Below are 6,658 nucleotides of genomic sequence, written 5' to 3' on the forward strand. Positions count from 1 at the left end.
CAATTTAGGGTCCCTTGTCTCCCATTCACCTCTAAGCTGATAAATTACCAACGCAGAATCTCCATATACTTCTAGGGTTTTTATACCTCGCTCTATAGCTGCTTGAAGTCCCATGATGCATGCTTCATACTCAGCCATATTATTCGTGCAATCAAAGTCCAACTTGCACGTAAACGGGTAATGATCACCATTCAGGGATACCAAGACTGCCCCAATTCCATTTCCGACTGCATTAGAAGCCCCATCAAAATTTAGCTTCCAAGGAGAATCTTCGGTCGTTGTTATACACATTAACTCCTCATTTGAAAAATCAAAGTTCAATGGCTCATAATTCTCTAGAGCCCTACTGGCCAAGAAGTCTGCTACCGCACTTCCTTTTATAGTCTTCTGACTTATGTAGGCTATATCAAACTCTGAAAGCAAAATTTGCCATCTCGCCATTCTCCCATTTAGAGCCGTTGACTCCATCATGTATTTTAATGGATCAAGCTACGAGATGAGCCAAGTGGTATGGTATAGCATGTACTGTCTTAATCTCCGAGTTGTCCAAATCAGCGCACAACACAACTTTTCAATTAGTGGATATCTCATTTCACAGTCAGTGAATTTTTTACTGAGATAATAAATTGCCTTCTCCTTTTTCCCTGATTCATCATGCTGACCAAGCACACATCCCATAGAATTACTAAACACTGACAAGTACAGTATTAACGGTTTATCTAGGCTAGGTGGAGATAATACCGGAGCATTCAAAAAATACTGCTTGACCTTTTCAAAAGCATTCTGGCACTCCTCATCCCAAGTACCTTGATTGTGCTTTCTGAGGAGGCGAAAGATAGGATCACATTTCTCAATTAGTTGTGAAATGAACCGAGCGATGTAATTCAACCTTCCTAGAAATCCTCGAACTTCTTTTTGAGTTTGTGGTGGAGGTAATTCTCGTATTGCTCTGACTTTGTCTGAATCAAATTATATTCCCTCTTCACTGACTACGAAACCCAATAGCTTTCCCGATCTAGCTCTGAAGGTGCACTTTGCTGGATTGAGCCTCAACCGAAACTTTCTCAACCTCAAGAATAGTCTTCCCAAAACTTTAATATGCTCTTTCTCTGTTCGGAACTTAGCAATCATGTCATCAACATATACTTCAATGTCCCTATGCATCATGTAGTGAAACAAGTTCACCATGGCCCGCTGGTAGGTTTCCCCTGCGTTCTTCAATCCAAACGGTATTACTTCGTAGCAAAAAGTGCCCCACAAGGTTATGAAAGTGGTTTTTTCCATGTCCTCTGGATGCATCTTTATTTGATTGTACCCCGAGAAACCATCCATAAAGGAAAACAATGAATGTCCCACTGTGTTGTCTACCAAAGTGTCAATGTACGGCAAAGAAAAGTTGTCTTTTAGGCTAGCTTTATTCAGATCTCTGTAATCAACACACATTCGTACCTTCCCATCCTTCTTAGGGACCGGTACAATATTAACTACTCATTCGGAGTACTTGACCTCTTGTAAGAATCCTGCATCGAACTGCTTCTTAACCTCATCTTTTATTTTTAGAACAATGTCTAGCCGCATTCTCCGCAACTTCTGTTGGACTGGTTTGCAGTCCTATCTTATCGGAAGACGATGTACTACAATGCCGGTACTTAATCTGGGCATATCCTGATATGACCATGCGAAGATATCCTTGAACTCTCGAAGTAACTCAACCAGACCATGCCTTGTGTCCTCGGTAATCAGTGTTCCAATTTTCAACCCCTTCCCTTCCTCTAGGGCTACATTTTCTATTGCCTCTTTCTCTTGTGGCATAATTCTTTTTTTCCTCCTGTTTTACTATTCTTAACAGATCAAGAGACACATCACAATCTTGAACATCTTCAAAATCCTGAGATTCCTCTAAACACATGTCTTGCTCGCAAGAGAAATCAGGAGTTGCAGTATCAGTGCTCATATCATTGATATCTAGGGACCTATGGGGGTATGAAAGAATATACAAAGAATGAATGAATCTAAGAATGATTTTTTATGTGCTATGAATGAAAAAATGAAAATTGCAAAAGTTTATCGAAATATTGATTGATAAAAAGAAACCATATTCGTCCAAATTGATAATAAAGTTATGTTTTATTAAAATAATAATAGATGATCATAAGCCTTTTTCGCAAACATAATCTTACTACTCCTAGGCCCTAGAGTAACAGACATGTTTCGAGAATTACTCTAAAAAATTCCTAAAGACTACAGGAAGGTCCTCCGGAGTCCAATTGTTCAGAGAGCTCCCCGGTTCGTAAGGGCGAATGCCCTCGAGGCTTCCTTGCTCCAATCCCTCATTATGTACAGCATTAATCTGATGACTTTCTTCTACTAGTAACCCTCCTGACTTAAAGGATTTGGATATAGATGGGAATGTTATCAGTTCCCACTCGACTTCTCCTTCGTTCAAACGCGCCTTTCTTCTCGCTTGGGGCTTCTTAATCTCTTCCTCTGGTGCTTATGGTCTGGCTTGAAGCCTAAACCAAAGTGATCTTTCTTCTTAATCAGTTTTTTTATTTGAACCCCTCATTGCAACTGTCTTCCTAGTCTTTTTCCTGGCAATGCTCCCTTCCCCATCATCATTTGCAGGGCCATCCTTGTGGCTCTAGACATTTTGGGTACTGGCACCTCACTTCCTTCCAAAATGAAGGTTGCATTGATGATTTCTAAAGAGTGGAAAGAACACTCAATAGCCTCTTCATTCGCCTCGACATAAGGGGCCTTGCTAGTGGCTGCTGCTATAATGTCCTCCCCCGCATTGATGTTTATTAACCGTCCATTTGTCACTAACTTCAATTTTTAGTGTAATGAGGAGGGCACCGCTCCTACCGAGTGTATCCATGATCTTTCCAATAAACAATTATAGAAGGGCTTGATATCCATCACCAAGAAATCAACTTCATATGTATTTGGCCCAATTTCCAAAGGGATGTTAATTCGTCCCATCACTTTTCTTTCGGTTCCATCGAAGGCTCTTACCACATTGTGACATGTTTTCATATACGAACTGTCAATGGGTAATCTGTTCAATGTGGATAATGGAAGGACGTTCAAAGCAGACCCGTTATCAATGAGTACACTTGGAAGCGTGTATCCCTTGCACCGAGTAGTGATGTGCAAGGCCTTGGTTGACCCTATGCCCCGAGGTGGAATTTCATCATCATTGAAATAGATGAAATTGTCAGTACTGATGTTATTTATCAACCGGTCTAACTTGTTAACGGATATGTCGTAGGTGACATATGTTTCGTTAAGTACCTTCAACAATGCATCCCGATGCACCTCAGAACTCAGAAGTAGGGCTAATACTGATATTCGCGCTGGCTGCCTACACAACTACTCGACCACACTATACTCGCTATGCTTAAGGAACTTTAAAAAATCCTTAGCCTCTTCCTCCTTTAACGGCTCCTGGACAGGCACTTCTACCTGTTTTCTCTTCTCAACGTCAACATCCTTTGCTTTCATAGGCTCCACTCTAATACCCCCCATCATAACGCTTCCCACTTCATGTATAGGAACCTTCGTTTTGCACGCCCCTAGACGCACTGGCTATACTCTCCCCCTCAGGTACTGTTACACTACAGTCATAGCTCCATGGTACCCTCTTGTCATCCTTGTAAGGGAAAGGAATGGGTTTATGGAAGACGACCTTGGGCCCGGTTTGCGCCCCCACTTCATTATTCCCCAGCAAGGAAATAATAATTCTTTGTTGGTTGATTCCTTGTCGTTCGTTTTCCAGCACACATATTTATCTTTTGCAAGAACTACCCTCAAGAATTTGTAGCTCTTTGTTAACCATAAAGACTTGCACCATGGCCTTGAACTCTTCACAATTTTGGATCATATGACCCACCTCTCCATGGAATTCACAATAGTCCCCTATTCTTTCTCTACCTTTTCCAGAGGTCAATATACCTCTCTTCACCATCTCCTCCCATATTACTTTCATGGGTGTCTTCACCTTAGCAATATCTTCCTTGATTCTTCCTTCCCTAGTTTCATCAATGGCATTCACTCCTTGATTGCCATGATCTGGTAATGGGTTTTCAGCATTAGGGATACTATCGAATTTCACAACCCCCATCTTGATAAGCCTCTCTACGGCCTTCTTGAATCTGGTGCAGTTTTCCATCGAATGCCTCAGTATTCCCGCATGATATTCACATTTAGTATTTGCATCATACCATTTGGGGTACGGTGGCTATAACGGTTTCAAGTGAAATGGAACAATGGCATGTGCATCGTATAAGCTTTGATAAAGCTCACGATACGTCATAGGGATAGGCGTGAATTGCATCCTTTTCGAATTCTATCTTATACCCGATTCTTGTCTTGAGTACTTTATTGCTCGACCGCAGCTGCTTTGGGTTGACCAACTGTGATTGTCCTCGAGTTGAGACTATTCATGTTATTCACCTCGTTGTCCTTTCTCCTTAAGGCCGATCTTTTAGCCGTTTCCCCCTCAATTTTACCGCCCCTTATGGCGTTCTCAATCATCTCTCCTGCTATAATTATATCCCCAAAACTTTTCGTGGTGCTTCCAATCATGTGAGTGATGAACGGCGCTTTCAAAATGTTTATAAACAACATGGTGGTCTCATTTTCTAACAGTGGTGGTTGTACTTGCATTGCCATCTCCCTCCATCGTTGTGCATATTGCCTAAAACTTTCATTAGGCTTTTTCTCCATATTTTGAAGCGTGATCCTGTCCGGCATCATACCAGTCACATGGTTGTACTGTTGCATGAAGGCTTGTGCAAGATCTCTCCATGAACTGATTCTTGCACGACTCAACTGATTGTACCACCTAGCCACTGCTCCTACTAAGCTGTCTTGAAAACAATGGATCAATAGTTGATTATTGTTCACATACCCAGTCATTCTCCTACAAAATATTGTTATGTGTGCCTCTGGGCAAGTAGTCCTGTTGTACTTTTCAAACTCCGGCATCTTGAATTTGTGAGGAAGTACCAAGTCTGAGGCCAAACTTAAGTCTTTGGAATCAATATGATGATTGTCAGCGCCTTTCAAAACCCTAAACTTCTTATTCAACCACTTGCAACGATCCTTCAACTATTTTGAGGATTCAGTTGTTATTCTTTCCCTCTTCATCATATCCAGATCAGGAGTGATAGGGTTGATAGGGCTATCGCCCAAATTATTTCCTGACCCAGATGGGAAATTCACGGGGATTTCGGCATCAACTGGCCCATGTTGAGGCCTTACAGTGACAGATGGCCTTCTAGGATGTGCCTCGGTTTGCAGTGGCACATGAGGTGGAGTAAAACCTAGAGGATGATCCTCACCTTCCTCACCAGTGATAGCCATGGGGGCTTTCCCTTTATCAATGGCCCTTAGCAGCTGAGCCATTTCAGCCATCATATTCCTCTAAGCCTCTAGCATTTGCTCCCTCATGTCATTCTGGATTTTAGCCAACTGCTCTTACAATTGGTCTTGCATATCCTTTTGCCATTGTTCAAACCTTTGATCCATACTCTTAGTTTTAGTGCGAGTGCCGTAAGGATGTGTGATTTCCAGATTTTCTTTTCTACCTCTCTCTCTGGAAGTAAACTTTAACTAATTAGGGTCTTTCTATAACTTTGAATGCATATGATGTGATGTAATACAAATGCATGAATGCAAAAAGGCATCGATCTCAATTCAATCTCATTTAGAAAACTTTATTTAGAAAAAGAATATCTTTACATACAAATGGATTACATATACACCTTTGCCCTAATGCCCAAAGTTCTAACTTTATCTAATAAAAGGGCTAACTCTCGACCTTTATCAGACACTGACTCATACATCATACTCAACGCATCAGCTCGTACTGCTAAGTTTCAAACATATTCAGCAATCTCTCTGATCTGGGCTATAGCCTCCCCAATAACGTAATCCCTGTCTCTTACTTGACCTTTAACTTGATGGAGCTCTCCTTTTATACAATCTTCTTGTGCCTCAAGCTGCTCAATCTGAAGTTCACCATCATGCAATGCTACTTTCAAATATTCAACCTTTCTTTTAGCTCCTTTAACTCGACCGTAGGATCATGGTTTCGATGCCAACGAAGGGATCTTCCAAGCTCAGTTACCTTGGTCTTCAACCCTTTATTCTCTTCCTCTAATGCCAAATTTTGCGACCGCATCTCTTGGAACTTCCTCTCCCAATACTCGGATCTAGCTTTTTCCACTTGAACTTCTTTCTGCCATTGTTTCGAAGACCTTCCTAACCCCACTCACTTTAAAGATACTTGTGCCTTCTTATACTCCTCTTTTAAATCATCTCGGTCTTCCTCAACCTTTCTTTTTTCCTTCTTAACTTTTTCAACCTCCTTCTTTTGCAGGTCAACATCTAGACTCAGGTACATCTTTTCCTCCTCAAGCTTTTCTATCTTCTTTTCAAGTTCCAAATTCTTTCTCTTAAATTCTTACTTCATGATATCAAGCTCTGAGGGTATCACTTGTAGATATTCTTTCATTGGTCGAACTTCCTCCATTTTTGTCATAAGGACATTATCGTTAATCCTTCTACTCCTCCACTCGACATATTCCGGTGTCGTAGCAGGATTAATGGCCACTCCCTTCAACCGATAAGTCTTATTCCAAGCACTAGAAAC

This window comes from Gossypium hirsutum, chromosome A07, assembly GCF_007990345.1.
Source record: "Gossypium hirsutum isolate 1008001.06 chromosome A07, Gossypium_hirsutum_v2.1, whole genome shotgun sequence".
In the NCBI taxonomy this organism is placed as follows: Eukaryota; Viridiplantae; Streptophyta; class Magnoliopsida; order Malvales; family Malvaceae; genus Gossypium; species Gossypium hirsutum.